General features: G+C 40.9%; 2 non-coding genes across 2 annotated transcripts; both read left to right on the forward strand.

Annotated features, from left to right (window-relative positions):
• Positions 1 to 7,382: 7,382 nt before the first annotated feature.
• Positions 7,383 to 7,490, forward strand: LOC130977376 (small nucleolar RNA R71). The gene has a single exon (XR_009085069.1). It is a non-coding gene; the product is annotated as a small nucleolar RNA R71 (small nucleolar RNA).
• A 7,771-nt stretch (positions 7,491 to 15,261) lies between these two features.
• Positions 15,262 to 15,369, forward strand: LOC130977963 (small nucleolar RNA R71). The gene has a single exon (XR_009085630.1). It is a non-coding gene; the product is annotated as a small nucleolar RNA R71 (small nucleolar RNA).
• The last annotated feature ends 4,070 nt before the right edge of the window (positions 15,370 to 19,439 follow it).

Consider the following 19,439-nt stretch of genomic DNA (forward strand, 5'->3'; position numbering starts at 1 on the left):
TATCATTAGTGGGTGTTGCAATAGCTTCCACCCATTTGGATACATAATCAACTACCACCAGAATATAAGTGTTTGAGTATGATGGTGGGAAAGGCCCCATGAAGTCAATACCCCATACATCAAACAACTCAATCTCCAAGATCCCTTGTTGAGGCATGGCATAGCTGTAAGGTAGATTGCTAGATCTTTGGCAACTGTCACAATTAAGTGTAAACTCTCGGTAGTCTTTATGGAGAGTAGGCCAATAGAAGCCACATTAGAGGACTCTTTTGGCTGTTCGCTCACTTCCAAAATGTCCTTCATATTGTGATCCATGGCAATGCCATAGGATCTTCTGTACTTCTTCTTTAGGCACACATCTATGGATTACTCCGTCTGCACATCTCTTGAAGAGATATGGTTTATCCCAAAGATAGTATTTTGCATCCGTGATCAATTTCTTTGATTGTTGCCTACTATACTCTTTGGGTATGAATCTCACAGCTTTATAGTTTGCAATGTCTGCAAACCATGGTACTTCCTGGATGGCAAAGAATTTCTCATCCGGGAAGTTTTCAGAGATCTTAGTAAGAGGGAGGGACGCCCCTTCTACTGGTTCTATTCGGGACAGGTGATCTGCTACTTGGTTCTCTGTCCCTTTTCTGTCTCTTATTTCTATATCAAACTCTTGCAGAAGCAACACCCATCTTATGAGTCTGGATTTTGAATCCTACTTTGTGAGTAGATATTTAAGAGCAGCATGGTCAATGTACACAATCACTTTTGATCCTACTAAGTAAGATCTGAACTTGTCAATGGCATAAACCACTGCAAGTAACTCTTTTTCTGTGGTTGTGTAGTTCTTCTGTGCGTCATTTAAAACACGACTGGCATAATAAATGACGTGCAGAAGCTTGTCATGCCCTTGTCCCAACACTGCACCAATGGCATGGTCACTGGCATCACACATTAGTTCAAATGGTAATGTCCAATCTGGTGCAGAGATGACTGGTGCTGCGACCAGCTTAGCTTTCAGAGTCTCAAATGCATGCAGACACTCCTTATCAAAGATAAATGGTGTGTCAGCAGCTAGCAGATTACTCAGAGGTTTTGCAATTTTTGAAAAATCTTTTATAAACCTCCTATAGAATCCTGCATGTCCAAGAAAGCTTTTGATTGCCTTAACATTGGCAGGTGGTGGTAATTTTTCAATTACCTCTACCTTAGCTTGATCCACCTCTATTCCCTTGTTCGAAATTTTGTGCCCAACGACAATTCCTTCAGTCACCATAAAGTGACATTTTTCCCAGTTTAAAACTAGGTTAGTCTCTTGGCACCTCTTTAGAACAAGTGCTAGATGGTCAAGACAGGAGCTGAATGTGTCTCCAAATACTGAAAAGTCATCCATGAAGACTTCCAAAAATTTTTCCACCATATCAGAGAAAATAGAGAGTATGCTCCTTTGAAAGGTTGCAGGTGCATTGCACAGGCCAAATGGCATCCTTCTGTATGCAAATACTCCGGATGGACTTGTGAATGTTGTTTTCTCTTGATCCTGGGGATCTACTGCAATTTGATTATAACCTGAATATCCATCCAAGAAGCAGTAGCATTTATGACCGGTGTGCGAAATTGTGATCGCTACTTTTCACAACTCAAATAATCCCTAGTAATGGCCCCAAAGACTTGGTGCTCAATACCATGGCATAAACACAACTTTGCACAACTAACCAGCAAGTGCACTGGGTCGTCCAAGTAATAAACCTTACGCGAGTAAGGGTCGATCCCACGGAGATTGTTGGTATGAAGCAAGCTATGGTCACCTTGTAAATCTTAGTCAGGCAGACTCAAATGGGTATAGATGATATATGAATAAAACATAAAGATAAAGATAGAGATACTTATATATATCATTGGTGAGAGCTTCAGATAAGCGTATGAAGATGCTTGTCCCTTCCGTCTCTCTGCTTTCCTACTGTCTTCATCCAATCCTTCTTACTCCTTTCCATGGCAAGCTTATGCAAGGGTTTCACCATTGTCAGTGGCTACCTCCCATCCTCTCAGTGGAAATGTTCAACGCACCCTGTCACGGCACGGCTATCCATCTGTCGGTTCTCGATCAGGCCGGAATAGAATCCAGTGATTCTTTTGCGTCTGTCACTAACGCCCCGCCCTCAGGAGTTTGAAGCACGTCACAGTCATTCAATCATTGAATCCTACTCAGAATACCACAGACAAGGTTAGACCTTCCGGATTCTCTTGAATGCCGCCATCAGTTCTTGCCTATACCACGAAGACTCTGATCTCACGGAATGGCTGGCTCGTTTGTCAGGCGAGCACTCGGTTGTCAGGCGATCAACCATGCATCGTGTATCAGGAATCCAAGAGATATTCACCCAATCTAAGGTAGAACGGAGGTGGTTGTCAGTCACACGTTCATAGGTGAGAATGATGATGAGTGTCACGGATCATCACATTCATCAAGTTGAAGAACAAGTGATATCTTGGACAAAGAACAAGCGGAATTGAATAGAAGAACAATAGTAATTGCATTAATACTCGAGGTACAGCAGAGCTCCACACCTTAATCTATGTTGTGTAGAAACTCCACCGTTGAAAATACATAAGAACAAGGTCTAGGCATCGCCGAATGGCCAGCCTCCCAAAGTGATCAAAAGATCTAAAGATCAAAAGATTCCAAAGATCAGAAGATGAAAATACAATAGTAAAAGGTCCTACTTATAGATAACTAGTAGCCTAAGGTGTACAGAGATGAGTAAATGACATAAAAATCCACTTCCGGGCCCACTTGGTGTGTGCTTGGGCTGAGCATTGAAGCATTTTCGTGTAGAGACTTCCCTTGGAGTTAAACGCCAGCTTTGGTGCCAGTTTGGGCGTTTAACTCCCATTCTTGTGCCAGTTCCGGCGTTTAACGCTGGAAATTCTGAGGGTGACTTTGAACGGCGGTTTGGGCCATCAAATCTTGGGCAAAGTATGGACTATCATATATTGCTCGAAAGCCCAGGATGTCTACTTTCCAACGCCGTTGAGATCCCGCCAATTGAGATTCTGCAGCTCCATAAAATCCACTTCGAGTGTAGGGAGGTCAGAATCCAACAGCATCTGCAGTCCTTTTCAGTCTTTGAATCAGATTTTTGCTCAGGTCCCTCAATTTCAGCCAGAAAATACCTGAAATCACAGAAAAACACACAAACTCATAGTAAAGTCCAGAAAAGTGAATTTTAACTAAAAACTAATAAAAATATACTAAAAACTAACTAGATCATACTAAAAACATACTAAAAATAATGCCAAAAAGCGTATAAATTATCCGCTCATCACAACACCAAACTTAAATTGTTGCTTGTCCCCAAGCAACTGAAAATCAAATAAGATAAAAAGAAGAGAATATACTATAGACTCCAAATTATCAATGAAACTTAGCTCCAAATTAGATGAGCGGGACTAGTAGCTTTTTGCCTCCGAACAGTTTTGGCATCTCACTTTATCCTTTGAAATTCAGAATGATTGGCTTCTTTAGGAACTCAGAATCCAGATAGTGTTATTGATTCTCCTAGTTAAGTATGATAATTCTTGAACACAGCTACTTATTAAGTCTTGGCCGTGGCCCAAAGCACTCTGTCTTCCAGTATTACCACCGGATACATACATGCCACAGACACATAATTGGGTGAACCTTTTCAGATTGTGACTCAGCTTTGCTAAAGTCCCCAATTAGAGGTGTCCAAGGTTCTTAAGCACACTCTTTTTGCCTTGGATCACAACTTTATTTCTTTCTTTTCTTTTCTTTTCTTTCTCCCCCTTTTTTTTTCTTCTTCGTTTTTCTCTTTCTCTTTTTTTTTTTTTTGTATTCACTGCTTTTTCTTGCTTCAAGAATCATTTTTATGATTTTTCAGATCCTCAGTAACATGTCTCCTTTTTCATCATTCTTTCAAGAGCCAACAATTTTAACATTCATGAACAACAAATTCAAAAGACATATGCACTGTTCAAGCATACATTCAGAAAACAAAAAGTATTGTCACCACATCAAACTAATTAAGCTAGTTTTAAAGATGAATTTGAAATCCTGTACTTCTTGTTCTTTTGTGATAAAAACAGTTTTCTTTTAAGAAAGGTGATGGATTCATAGGACATTCATAACTTTAAGGCATAGACACTAAGACACTAATGATCATAAGACACAAACATGGACAAACATAAGCATAAATTTTCGAAAAACAGAAACATAAAGAACAAGGGGATTAGAGAACGGGTCCACCTTAGTGATGGCGGCTTGTTCTTCCTTTTGAAGGTCTTATGGAGTGCTTGAGCTCCTCAATGTCTCTTCCTTGCCTTTGTTGCTCCTCTCTCATGATTCTTTGATCTTCTCTAATTTCATGGAGGAGGATGGAATGTTCTTGATGCTCCACCCTTAGTTGTCCCATGTTGGAACTCAATTCTCCTAGGGAGGTGTTAATTTACTCCCAATAGTCTTGTGGAGGAAAGTGCATCCCTTGAGGCATCTCAGGGATCTCATGATGAGAGGGGTCTCTTGTTTGCTCCATCCTTTTCTTAGTGATGAGCTTGAGGTTATGCCTTCTCAGTTGAACCGGCTTCCCTCTTGAGTTTCTCTTCCATTGAGCGCCCTCTTCACAAATGTTTATGAGGACTTGGTCCAACCTTTGATCAAAGTTGACCCTTCTTCATGGCCACAACTTCATATAAGTGGTCTTGATGCACCCTTGAGATGAATCTCTCCATCTCCCATGACTCGGAGGTGGAAGCTTTTGCCTTCCCTTTCCTCTTTCTAGAGGTTTCTCCGGCCTTGGATGCCATAAATGGTTATGGAAAAACAAAAAGCAATGCTTTTACCACACCAAACTTAAAAGGTTTGCTCGTCCTCGAGCAAAAGAGGAAAGAAGAGAGTAGTAGAAGAAGAAGAAATGAGGAAGAAGGGAATGGCTTTGTGTTCGGCCAAAGAGCGGGAGAAGTGGTGTTTAGGTTGTGTGAAAATGAAGGAGTGAAGAAGGGTTTATATAGGAGAGGGGGGCTCATGGTTCGGTCATGTAGGGGTGGGTTTGGGAGGAAAAGTGGTTTCAATTTGAAGGGTGAGGTAGGTGGGGTTTTATGAAGGATGGATGTGAGTGGTGAAGAGAAAGATGGGATTTGATAGGTGAAGGGTTTTTGAGGAAGAGGTGTTGAGGTGATTGGTGAATGGGTGAAGAAGAAAGAGGGTGGTGGGGTTGGTGGGGATCCTGTGGGGTCCACAGATCCTGAGGTGTCAAGGAAAAGTCATCCCTGCACCAAATGGCATGCAAATTTGTGTTTTGAGCCAATTCTGGCGTTAAACGCCGGGCTGGTGCCCATTTCTGGCGTTTAACGCCAGGTTCTTGCCCTTTCCTGGCGTTTAACGCCAGTCTGGTGCCCCTTTCTGGCGTTAAACGCCCAGAATGGTGCCAGACTGGGCGTTAAACGCCCAACTGCTACTCTTACTGGCGTTTAAACGCCAGCAAGGCCTTCCTCCAGGGTGTGCTGTTTTTCTTTCTGTTTTTCATTCTGTTTTTGCTTTTTCAATTGTTTTTGTGACTTCTCATGATCATTAACCTACAAAAAACATAAAATAACAAAGAAAAATAAAATATAACATTGGGTTGCCTCCCAACAAGCGCTTCTTTAATGTCAGTAGCTTGACAGATGGCTCTCATGGAGCCTCATATTTTCTCAGAGCAATGTTGGAACCTCCCAACACCAAACTTAGAGTTTGAATGTGGGGGTTCAACACCAAACTTAGAGTTTGGTTGTGGCATCCCAACACCAAACTTAGAGTTTGACTGTGGGGGCTCTGTTTGACTCTGAGTTGAGAGAAGCTCTTCATGCTTCCTCTCCATGGTGACAGAGGGATATCCTTGAGCCTTAAACACAAAGGATTCTTCATTCACTTGAATGATCAGTTCACCTCCATCAACATCAATCACAGCCTTTGCTGTGGCTAGGAAGGGTCTGCCAAGGATGATGGATTCATCCATGCACTTCCTAGTCTCTAGGACTATGAAATCAGCAGGGATGTAATGGTCTTCAATCTTCACCAAAACATCCTCTACAAGCCCATAAGATTGTTTTCTTGAATTGTCTGCCATCTCTAGTGAGATTCTTGCAGCTTGCACCTCAAAGATCCCTAGCTTCTCCATTACAGAGAGAGGCATGAGGTTTACACTTGACCCTAAGTCACACAGAGCCTTCTTGAAGGTCATGGTGCCTATGGTACAAGGTATGGAAAACTTCCCAGGATCTTGTCATTTTTGAGGTAATTTCTGCCTAGACAAGTCATCCAGTTCTTTGGTGAGCAAAGGGGGTTCATCCTCCCAAGTCTCATTACCAAATAACTTGTCATTTAGCTTCATGATTGCTCCAAGGTATTTAGCAACTTGCTCTTCAATGACATACTCATCCTCTTCAGAGGAAGAATACTCATCAGAGCTCATGAAAGGCAGAAGTAAGTCCAATGGAATCTCTATGGTCTCATTTTGAGCCTCAGATTCCCATGGTTCCTCATTAGGGAACTCAGTGGAGGCTAGTGCACGCCCAGTGAGGTCTTCCTCAGTGGCGTTCACTGCCTCTCCTTCCTCTCCAAATTCGGCCATGTTGATGGCCTTGCACTCTCCTTTTGGATTTTCTTCTGTATTGCTTGGAAGAGTACTAGGAGGGAGTTCAGTAACTTTCTTGCTCAGCTGTCCCACTTGTGCCTCCAAATTCCTAATGGAGGACCTTGTTTCAGTCATGAAACTTTGAGTGGTTTTGATTAGATCAGAGACCATGGTTGCTAAGTCAGAGTGGTTCTGCTTAGAATTCTCTGTCTGTTGCTGAGAAGATGATGGAAAAGGCTTGCCATTGCTAAACCTGTTTCTTCCACCATTATTGTTGTTGAAACCTTGTTGAGGTCTCTCTTGATTCTTCCATGAGAAATTTGGATGATTTCTCCATGAAGAATTATAAGTGTTTCCATAGGGTTCTCCTAGGTAATTCACCTCTTCCATTGAAGGGTTCTCAGGATCATAAGCTTCTTCCTCAGATGAAGCATCCTTAGTACTGCTTGGTGCATTTTGAATTCCAGACAGACTTTGAGAAATCAAATTGACTTGTTGAGTCAATATCTTATTCTGAGCCAATATGGCATTCAGAGTATCAATCTCAAGAACTCCTTTCTTCTGATTAGTCCCATTGTTCACAGGATTCCTTTCAGAAGTGTACATGAATTGGTTATTTGCAACCATTTCAATTAGCTCTTGAGCTTCTGCAGGCGTCTTCTTCAGATGAAGAGATCCTCCAGCAGAGCTATCCAAAGACATCTTGGATAGTTCAGACAGACCATCATAGAAAATACCTATGATGCTCCATTCAGAAAGCATGTCAGAAGGACATTTTCTGATTAATTATTTGTATCTTTCCCAAGCTTCATAGAGGGACTCACCTTCCTTCTGTCGGAAGGTTTGGACTTCCACTCTAAGCTTACTCAATTTTTGAGGTGGAAAGAACTTTGCCAAGAAGGCATTGACTAGCTTTTCCCGAGAGTTCAGGCTGTCTTTAGGTTGTAAGTCCAACCATATTCTAGCTTTGTCTCTTACAGCAAAAGGGAATAGCATAAGTCTGTAGACCTCAGGGTCAACCCCATTAGTCTTGACAGTGTCACAGATTTACAAGAACTCAGCTAAGAACTGATGAGGATCTTCCAATGGAAGTCCATGAAACTTGCAATTCTGTTGCATTAGAGAAACTAATTGAGGCTTAAGCTCAAAGTTGTTTGCTCCAATGGCAGGGATAGAGATGCTTCTCGCATAGAAGTCGGGAGTAGGTGTAGTAAAGTCACCCAGCACCTTCCTTGCATTGTTGGTATTGTTGTTGTTTTCGGCTGCCATGGGTTCTTCTTCTTTGAAGATTTCTGTCAGGTCCTCTATAGAGAATTGTGCTTTAGCTTCTGTTAGCTTTCGCTTCAAGGTCCTTTCAGGTTCAGGGTCAGCTTCAACAAGAATGCCTTTGTCTTTGTTCCTGCTCATATGAAAGAGAAGAAAACAAGAAAATATGGAATCATCTATGTCACAGTATAGAGATTCCTTGAGGTGTCAGAGGAATAGAAAATCAGAAGGAAGAAGTAGAAAATTCGAACTTAGTGGGATATAGTTCGAATTGTGCATTGAGGAGGAGTGGTACTCCATAAATAGAAGGATGTGAGAAGAGAGGAAGAAATTTTCGAAAATTAATAAAAAAGATTTTGAAAACATTTTGAAAAACTTTAGTTGATTTTCGAAAACCAAGAGTGGGAAAGAAATCAAGTGATTTTTGAAAAAGATTTTGAAATTAGAAATCAAATAGATATGATTTGAAAAACTATTTTGAAAAAGATGTGATTAAAAAGATTTGATTGAGAAGTTATGGTTTTAAAAAGATATGATTGAAAAGATATGATTTGAAAACAATTTTAAAAAGATTTGATTTTAAAATTATTGACTTAGCTAACAAGAAAAGATATGATTCAAACATTAAACCTTTCTCAACAGAAAAGGCAACATACTTGAAATGTTGAATCAAATCATTAATTGATAGCAAGTATCTTTGAAAAAGGAAAGAAATTGATTTTGAAAACATATGATTGAAAAGATATGATTTGAAAAAGATTTGATTTTGAAAAACTTTGAAAACTTAAAAAAAATTGATTTTGAAAACAAAATCCTCCCCCTTGTGCCATCCTGGCGTTAAACGCCCAGAATGGTGCACATTCTGGCGTTTAACGCCCAATGCACTACCTTTTTGGGCGTTAAACGCCCAACCAGGCACCCTGGCTGGCGTTTAAACGCCAGTCTGTCCTTCTTCACTGGGCGTTTTGAACGCCCAGCTTTTTCTGTGTAATTCCTCTGCTGCATGTTCTGAATCTTCAGTTCCCTGTACTATTGACTTGAAAATAGAACCAAGATCAAATAAACAATGCATGCAAGACACCAAACTTAAAATTAGACACTAGACTCAAACAAGAAACATAAAATATTTTTGGTTTTTATGATTTTGAAATTTTTTTGGATTTTTTCGAAAATTATATGAAAATAGAAAATGAAGGTTTCAGAATTCTCAATTTGGATTCCAGGAATCATTGCAATGTTAGTCTAAGACTCCGGTCCAAGAATTAGACATGGCTTCACAGCCAGCCAAGCTTTCAAAGAAAGCTTCGGTCCAAAACACTAGACATGGCCAATGGCCAGCCAAGCCTTAGCAGATCATTGCTCCAATAGCAAGATTGATAGAAATCATCAAGCTCTTGTGATGATCAGTTGAAACCTCGGTCCAACAAGATTAGACATGGCTTCACAGCCAGCCAGACTTCAACAGATCATCATGAAACTCTAGAATTCATTCTTAAGAACTCTGAAAAAAAAATACCTAATCTAAGCAACAAGATGAACCGTCAGTTGTCCATACATGAAACAATCCCCGGCAACAGCGCCAAAAACTTGGTGTGCGAAATTGTGATCGCTACTTTTCACAACTTAAATAATCCCTAGTAATGGCCCCAAAGACTTGGTGCTCAATACCATGGCATAAACACAACTTTGCACAACTAACCAGCAAGTGCACTGGGTCGTCCAAGTAATAAACCTTACGCGAGTAAGGGTCGATCCCACGGAGATTGTTGGTATAAAGCAAGCTATGGTCACCTTGTAAATCTTAGTTAGGCAGACTCAAATGGGTATAGATGATATATGAATAAAACATAAAGATAAAGATAGAGATACTTATGTATATCATTGGTGAGAGCTTCAGATAAGCGTATGAAGATGCTTGTCCCTTCCGTCTCTCTGCTTTCCTACTGTCTTCATCCAATCCTTCTTACTCCTTTCCATGGCAAGCTTATGCAAGGGTTTCACCGTTGTCAGTGGCTACCTCCCATCCTCTCAGTGGAAATGTTCAACGCACCCTGTCACGGCACGGCTATCCATCTGTCGGTTCTCGATCAGGCCGGAATAGAATCCAGTGATTCTTTTGCGTCTGTCACTAACGCCCCGCCCTCAGGAGTTTGAAGCACATCACAGTCATTCAATCATTGAATCCTACTCAGAATACCACAGACAAGGTTAGACCTTCCGGATTCTGTTTAATGCCGCCATCAGTTCTTGCCTATACCACGAAGACTCTGATCTCACGGAATGGCTGGCTCGTTTGTCAGGCGAGCACTCGGTTGTCAGGCAATCAACCATGCATCGTGTATCAGGAATCCAAGAGATATTCACCCAATCTAAGGTAGAACGGAGGTGGTTGTCAGTCACACGTTCATAGGTGAGAATGATGATGAGTGTCACGGATCATCACATTCATCAAGTTGAAGAACAAGTGATATCTTGGACAAAGAACAAGCGGAATTGAATAGAAGAACAATAGTAATTGCATTAATACTCGAGGTACAGCAGAGCTCCACACCTTAATCTATGGTGTGTAGAAACTCTACCGTTGAAAATACATAAGAACAAGGTCTAGGCATCGCCGAATGGCCAGCCTCCCAAAGTGATCAAAAGATCTAAAGATCAAAAGATTCCAAAGATCAGAAGATGAAAATACAATAGTAAAAGGTCCTACTTATAGATAACTAGTAGCCTAAGGTGTACAGAGATGAGTAAATGACATAAAAATCCACTTCCGGGCCCACTTGGTGTGTGCTTGGGCTGAGCATTGAAGCATTTTCGTGTAGAGACTTCCCTTGGAGTTAAACGCCAGCTTTGGTGCCAGTTTGGGCGTTTAACTCCCATTCTTGTGCCAGTTCCGGCGTTTAACGCTGGAAATTCTGAGGGTGACTTTGAACGCCGGTTTGGGCCATCAAATCTTGGGCAAAGTATGGACTATCATATATTGCTCGAAAGCCCAGGATGTCTACTTTCCAACGCCGTTGAGAGCGCGCCAATTGGGCTTCTGTAGCTCCAGAAAATCCACTTCGAGTGTAGGGAGGTCAGAATCCAACAGCATCTGCAGTCCTTTTCAGTCTCTGAATCAGATTTTTGCTCAGGTCCCTCAATTTCAGCCAGAAAATACCTGAAATCACAGAAAAACACACAAACTCATAGTAAAGTCCAGAAAAGTGAATTTTAACTAAAAACTAATAAAAATATACTAAAAACTAACTAGATCATACTAAAAACATACTAAAAACAATGCCAAAAAGCGTATAAATTATCCGCTCATCACAACACCAAACTTAAATTGTTGCTTGTCCCCAAGCAACTGAAAATCAAATAAGATAAAAAGAAGAGAATATACTATAGACTCCAAATTATCAATGAAACTTAGCTCCAAATTAGATGAGCGGGACTAGTAGCTTTTTGCCTCCGAACAGTTTTGGCATCTCACTTTATCCTTTGAAATTCAGAATGATTGGCTTCTTTAGGAACTCAGAATCCAGATAGTGTTATTGATTCTCCTAGTTAAGTATGATGATTCTTGAACACAGCTACTTATTAAGTCTTGGCCGTGGCCCAAAGCACTCTGTCTTCCAGTATTACCACCGGATACATACATGCCACAGACACATAATTGGGTGAACCTTTTCAGATTGTGACACAGCTTTGCTAATGTCCCCAATTAGAGGTGTCCAGGGTTCTTAAGCACACTCCTTTTGCCTTGGATCACAACTTTATTTCTTTCTTTTTCTTTTCTTTTTCTTTCTCCCCCTTTTTTTTTCTTCTTCGTTTTTCTCTTTCTCTTTTTTTTTTTTTGTATTCACTGCTTTTTCTTGCTTCAAGAATCATTTTTATGATTTTTCAGATCCTCAGTAACATGTCTCTTTTTTCATCATTCTTTCAAGAGCCAACAATTTTAACATTCATGAACAACAAATTCAAAAGACATATGCACTGTTCAAGCATACATTCAGAAAACAAAAAGTATTGTCACCACATCAAACTAATTAAGCTAGTTTTAAAGATGAATTTGAAATCCTGTACTTCTTGTTCTTTTGTGATAAAAACAGTTTTCTTTTAAGAAAGGTGATGGATTCATAGGACATTCATAACTTTAAGGCATAGACACTAAGACACTAATGATCATAAGACACAAACATGGACAAACATAAGCATAAATTTTCGAAAAACAGAAACATAAAGAACAAGGGGATTAAAGAACGGGTCCACCTTAGTGATGGCGGCTTGTTCTTCCTTTTGAAGGTATTATGGAGTGCTTGAGCTCCTCAATGTCTCTTCCTTGCCTTTGTTGCTCCTCTCTCATGATTCTTTGATCTTCTCTAATTTCATGGAGGAGGATAGAATGTTCTTGATGCTCCACCCTTAGTTGTCCCATGTTGGAACTCAATTCTCCTAGGGAGGTGTTAATTTACTCCCAATAGTCTTGTGGAGGAAAGTGCATCCCTTGAGGCATCTCAGGGATCTCATGATGAGAGGGGTCTCTTGTTTGCTCCATCCTTTTCTTAGTGATGAGCTTGAGGTCATGCCTTCTCAGTTGAACCGGCTTCCCTCTTGAGTTTCTCTTCCATTGAGCGCCCTCTTCACAAATGTTTATGAGGACTTGGTCCAACCTTTGATCAAAGTTGACCCTTCTTCATGGCCACAACTTCATATAAGTGGTCTTGATGCACCCTTGAGATGAATCTCTCCATCTCCCATGACTCGGAGGTAGAAGCTTTTGCCTTCCCTTTCCTCTTTCTAGAGGTTTCTCTGGCCTTGGATGCCATAAATGGTTATGGAAAAACAAAAAGCAATGCTTTTACCATACCAAACTTAAAAGGTTTGCTCGTCCTCGAGCAAAAGAGGAAAGAAGAGAGTAGAAGAAGAAGAAATGACGAAGAAGGGAATGGCTTTGTGTTCGGCCAAAGAGGGGGAGAAGTGGTGTTTAGGTTGTGTGAAAATGAAGGAGTGAAGAAGGGTTTATATAGGAGAGGGGGGCTCATGGTTCGGTCATGTAGGGGTGGGTTTGGGAGGGAAAGTGGTTTGAATTTGAAGGGTGAGGTAGGTGGGGTTTTATGAAGGATGGATGTGAGTGGTGAAGAGAAAGATGGGATTTGATAGGTGAAGGGTTTTTGGGGAAGAGGTGTTGAGGTGATTGGTGAATGGGTGAAGAATAAAGAGGGTGGTGGGGTTGGTGGGGATCCTGTGGGGTCCACAGATCCTGAGGTGTCAAGGAAAAGTCATCCCTGCACCAAATGGCATGCAAATTTGCGTTTTGAGCCAATTCTGGCGTTAAACGCCGGGCTGGTGCCCATTTCTGGCGTTTAACGCCAGGTTCTTGCCCTTTCCTGGCGTTTAACGCCAGTCTGGTGCCCCTTTCTGGCGTTAAACGCCCAGAATGGTGCCAGACTGGGCGTTAAACGCCCAACTGCTACTCTTACTGGCGTTTAAACGCCAGCAAGGCCTTCCTCCAGGGTGTGCTATTTTTCTTTCAATTTTTTATTCTGTTTTTGCTTTTTCAATTGTTTTTGTGACTTCTCATGATCATTAACCTACAAAAAACATAAAATAACAAAGAAAAATAAAATATAACATTGGGTTGCCTCCCAACAAGCGCTTCTTTAATGTCAGTAGCTTGACAGATGGCTCTCATGGAGCCTCATATTTTCTCAGAGCAATGTTGGAACCTCCCAACACCAAACTTAGAGTTTGAATGTGGGGGTTCAACACCAAACTTAGAGTTTGGTTGTGGCCTCCCAACACCAAACTTAGAGTTTGACTGTGGGGGCTCTGTTTGACTCTGAGTTGAGAGAAGCTCTTCATGCTTCCTCTCCATGGTGACAGAGGGATATCCTTGAGCCTTAAACACAAAGGATTCTTCATTCACTTGAATGATCAGTTCACCTCCATCAACATCAATCACAGCCTTTGCTGTGGCTAGGAAGGGTCTGCCAAGGATGATGGATTCATCCATGCACTTCCCAGTCTCTAGGACTATGAAATCACCAGGGATGTAATGGTCTTCAATCTTCACCAAAACATCCTCTACAAGTCCATAAGATTGTTTTCTTGAATTGTCTGCCATCTCTAGTGAGATTCTTGCAGCTTGCACTTCAAAGATCCCTAGCTTCTCCATTACAGAGAGAGGCATGAGGTTTACACTTGACCCTAAGTCACACAGAGCCTTCTTGAAGGTCATGGTGCCTATGGTACAAGGTATGGAAAACTTCCCAGGATCTTGTCTCTTTTGAGGTAATTTCTGCCTAGACAAGTCATCCAGTTCTTTGGTGAGCAAAGGGGGTTCATCCTCCCAAGTCTCATTACCAAATAACTTGTCATTTAGCTTCATGATTGCTCCAAGGTATTTAGCAACTTGCTCTTCAGTGACATACTCATCCTCTTCAGAGGAAGAATACTCATCAGAGCTTATGAAAGGCAGAAGTAAGTCCAATGGAATCTCTATGGTCTCATTTTGAGCCTCAGATTCCCATGGTTCCTCATTAGGGAACTTAGTGGAGGCTAGTGCATGCCCAGTGAGGTCTTCCTCAGTGGCGTTCACTGCCTCTCCTTCCTCTACAAATTCGACCATGTTGATGGCCTTGCACTCTCCTTTTGGATTTTCTTCTGTATTGCTTGGAAGAGTACTAGGAGGGAGTTCAGTAACTTTCTTGCTCAGCTGTCCCACTTGTGCCTCCAAATTCCTAATGGAGGACCTTGTTTCAGTCATGAAACTTTGAGTGGTTTTGATTAGATCAGAGACCATGGTTGCTAAGTCAGAGTGGTTCTGCTTAGAATTCTCTGTCTGTTGCTGAGAAGATGATGGAAAAGGCTTGCCATTGCTAAACCTGTTTCTTCCACCATTATTGTTGTTGAAACCTTGTTGAGGTCTCTCTTGATTCTTCCATGAGAAATTTGGATGATTTCTCCATGAAGAATTATAAGTGTTTCCATAGGGTTCTCCTAGGTAATTCACCTCTTCCATTGAAGGGTTCTCAGGATCATAAGCTTCTTCCTCAGATGAAGCATCCTTAGTACTGCTTGGTGCATTTTGCGTTCCAGACAGACTTTGAGAAATCAAATTGACTTGTTGAGTCAATATCTTATTCTGAGCCAATATGGCATTCAGAGTATCAATCTCAAGAACTCCTTTCTTCTGATTAGTCCCATTGTTCACAGGATTCCTTTCAGAAGTGTACATGAATTGGTTATTTGCAACCATTTCAATTAGCTCTTGAGCTTCTGCAGGCGTCTTCTTCAGATGAAGAGATCCTCCAACAGAGCTATCCAAAGACATCTTGGATAGTTCAGACAGACCATCATAGAAAATACCTATGATGCTCCATTCAGAAAGCATGTCAGAAGGACATTTTCTGATTAATTGTTTGTATCTTTCCCAAGCTTCATAGAGGGACTCACCTTTCTTCTGTCTGAAGGTTTGGACTTCCACTCTAAGCTTACTCAATTTTTGAGGTGGAAAGAACTTTGCCAAGAAGGCATTGACTAGCTTTTCCCAAGAGTTCAGGCTGTCTTTAGGTTGTAAGTCCAACCATATTCTAGCTCTGTCTCTTACAGCAAAAGGGAATAGCATAAGTCTGTAGACCTCAGGGTCAACCCCATTAGTCTTGACAATGTCACAGATTTGCAAGAACTCAGCTAAGAACTGATGAGGATCTTCCAATGGAAGTCCATGAAACTTGCAATTCTGTTGCATTAGAGAAACTAATTGAGGCTTAAGCTCAAAGTTGTTTGCTCCAATGGCAGGGATAGAGATGCTTCTCCCATTGAAGTCGGGAGTAGGTGCAGTAAAATCACCCAGCACCTTCCTTGCATTGTTGGTATTGTTGTTGTTTTCGGCTGCCATGGGTTCTTCTTCTTTGAAGATTTCTGTCAGGTCCTCTATAGAGAATTGTGCTTTAGCTTCTCTTAGCTTTCGCTTCAAGGTCCTTTCAGGTTCAGGGTCAGCTTCAACAAGAATGCCTTTGTATTTGTTCCTGCTCATATGAAAGAGAAGAAAACAAGAAAATATGGAATCCTCTATGTCACAGTATAGAGATTCCTTGAGGTGTCAGAGGAACAGAAAATCAGAAGGAAGAAGTAGAAAATTCGAACTTAGTGGGATATAGTTCGAATTGTGCATTGAGGAGGAGTGGTACTCCATAAATAGAAGGATGTGAGAAGAGAGGAAGAAATTTTCGAAAATTAATAAAAAAGATTTTGAAAACATTTTGAAAAACTTTAGTTGATTTTCGAAAACCAAGAGTGGGAAAGAAATCAAGTGATTTTTGAAAAAGATTTTGAAATTAGAAATCAAATAGATATGATTTGAAAAACTATTTTGAAAAAGATGTGATTAAAAGATTTGATTGAGAAGTTATGGTTTTAAAAAGATATGATTGAAAAGATATGATTTGAAAACAATTTTAAAAAGATTTGATTTTAAAATTAATGACTTGGCTAACAAGAAAAGATATGATTCAAACATTAAACCTTTCTCAACAGAAAAGGCAACATACTTGAAATGTTGAATCAAATCATTAATTGATAGCAAGTATCTTTGAAAAAGGAAAGAAATTGATTTTGAAAACATATGATTGAAAATATGATTTGAAAAAGATTTGATTTTGAAAAACTTTGAAAACTTAAAAAAAATTGATTTTGAAAACAAAATCCTCCCCCTTGTGCCATCCTGGCGTTAAACGCCCAGAATGGTGCACATTCTGGCGTTTAACGCCCAATGCACTACCTTTTTGGGCATTAAACGCCCAACCAGGCACCCTGGCTGGCGTTTAAACGCCAGTCTGTCCTTCTTCACTGGGCGTTTTGAACGCCCAGCTTTTTCTGTGTAATTCCTCTACTGCATGTTCTGAATCTTTAGTTCCCTGTACTATTGACTTGAAAATAGAACCAAGATCAAATAAACAATGCATGCAAGACACCAAACATAAAATTAGACATTAGACTCAAACAAGAAACATAAAATATTTTTGGTTTTTATGATTTTGAAATTTTTTTGGATTTTTTCGAAAATTATATGAAAATAGAAAATGAAGGTTTCAGAATTCTCAATTTGGATTCCAGGAATCATTGCAATGTTAGTCTAAGACTCCGGTCCAGGAATTAGACATGGCTTCACAGCCAGCTAAGCTTTCAAAGAAAGCTTCGGTCCAAAACACTAGACATGGCCAATGGCCAGCCAAGCCTTAGCAGATCATTGCTCCAATAGCAAGATTGATAGAAATCATCAAGCTCTTGTGATGATCAGTTGAAACCTCGGTCCAACAAGATTAGACATGGCTTCACAGCCAGCCAGACTTCAACAGATCATCATGAAACTCTAGAATTCATTCTTAAGAACTCTGAAAAAAAAATACCTAATCTAAGCAACAAGATGAACCGTCAGTTGTCCATACACGAAACAATCCCCGGCAACGGCGCCAAAAACTTGGTGTGCAAAATTGTGATCGCTACTTTTCACAACTCAAATAATCCCTAGTAATGGCCCCAAAGACTTGGTGCTCAATACCATGGCATAAACACAACTTTGCACAACTAACCAGCAAGTGCACTGGGTCGTCCAAGTAATAAACCTTACGCGAGTGGAAATGTTCAACGCACCCTGTCACGGCACGGCTATCCATCTGTCGGTTCTCGATCAGGCCGGAATAGAATCCAGTGATTCTTTTGCGTCTGTCACTAACGCCCCGCCCTCAGGAGTTTGAAGCACGTCACAGTCATTCAATCATTGAATCCTACTCAGAATACCACATACAAGGTTAGACCTTCCGGATTCTCTTGAATGCCGCCATCAGTTCTTGCCTATACCACGAAGACTCTGATCTCACGGAATGGCTGGCTCGTTTGTCAGGCGAGCACTCGGTTGTCAGGCGATCAACCATGCATCGTGTATCAGGAATCCAAGAGATATTCACCCAATCTAAGGTAGAACGGAGGTGGTTGTCAGTCACACGTTCATAGGTGAGAATGATGATGAGTGTCACGGATCATCACATTCATCAAGTTGAAGAACAAGTGATATCTTGGACAAAGAACAAGCGGAATTGAATAGAAGAACAATAGTAATTGCATTAATACTCGAGGTACAGCAGAGCTCCACACCTTAATCTATGGTATGTAGAAACTCCACCGTTGAAAATACATAAGAACAAGGTCTAGGCATGGCCGAATGGCCAGCCTCCCAAAGTGATCAAAAGATCTAAAGATCAAAAGATTCCAAAGATCAGAAGATGAAAATACAATAGTAAAAGGTCCTACTTATAGATAACTAGTAGCCTAAGGTGTACAGAGATGAGTAAATGACATAAAAATTCACTTCCGGGCCCATTTGGTGTGTGCTTGGGCTGAGCATTGAAGCATTTTCATGTAGAGACTTCCCTAGGAGTTAAACGCCAGCTTTGGTGCCAGTTTGGGCGTTTAACTCCCATTCTTGTGCCAGTTCCGGCGTTTAACGCTGGAAATTCTGAGGGTGACTTTGAACGCCAATTTGGGGCATCAAATCTTGGGCAAAGTATGGACTATCATATATTGCTGGAAAGCCCAGAATGTCTACTTTCCAACGCCGTTGAGAGCGCGCCAATTGGGCTTCTGTAGCTCCAGAAAATCCACTTCGAGTGCAGGGAGGTCAGAATCCAACAGCATCTGCAGTCCTTTTCAGTCTCTGAATCAGATTTTTGCTCAGGTCCCTCAATTTCAGCCAGAAAATACCTGAAATCATAGAAAAACACACAAACTCATAGTAAAGTCCAGAAAAGTGAATTTTAACTAAAAACTAATAAAAATATACTAAAAACTAACTAGATCATACTAAAAACATACTAAAAACAATGCCAAAAAGCGTATAAATTATCCGCTCATCAATGACCTGCAAGTCTTTCTAGCATCTGGTCTATGAATGGTAAAGGAAAATGATCCTTTCTGGTAGCTGTATTGAGCCTTCTATAATCAATACACATACGCCACCCTGTAACTGTTCTTGTAGGAACCAGTTCTTTTTTTTTCATTATGAACCACTGTCATGCCACCCTTCTTAGGGACAACTTGGACAGGGCTTACCCAGGGGCTATCAGAAATAGGATAAATAATCCCAGCCTCTAATAATTTAGTGACCTCCTTCTGCACCACCTCCTTCATGGCTGGATTCAGCCGCCTCTGTGGTTGAACCACTAGCTTAGCGTCACCCTCCAATAGGATCTTGTGCATGCATCTGGCTGGGCTAATACCCTTAAGATCACTGATGGACCACCCAAGGGCTGTCTTGTGTGTCCTTAACACTTGAATTAGTGCTTCCTCTTCCTGTGGCTCTAAGGTAGAGCTTATGATTACAGGAAAGGTATCACCTTCTCCCATAAATGCATATTTCAGGGATGGTGGTAATGGTTTGAGCTCGGGTTTGGGAGGTTTCTCCTCTTCCTGAGGGATTTTCAGAGGTTCTATTATTCTCTCTGGTTCCTCCATATCAGGCTGAGCATCTTTAAAGATATCCTCTAGCTCTGATTCGAGACTCTAAAT

Source organism: Arachis stenosperma, chromosome 4, assembly GCF_014773155.1.
Source record: "Arachis stenosperma cultivar V10309 chromosome 4, arast.V10309.gnm1.PFL2, whole genome shotgun sequence".
Lineage (NCBI taxonomy): Eukaryota > Viridiplantae > Streptophyta > Magnoliopsida > Fabales > Fabaceae > Arachis > Arachis stenosperma.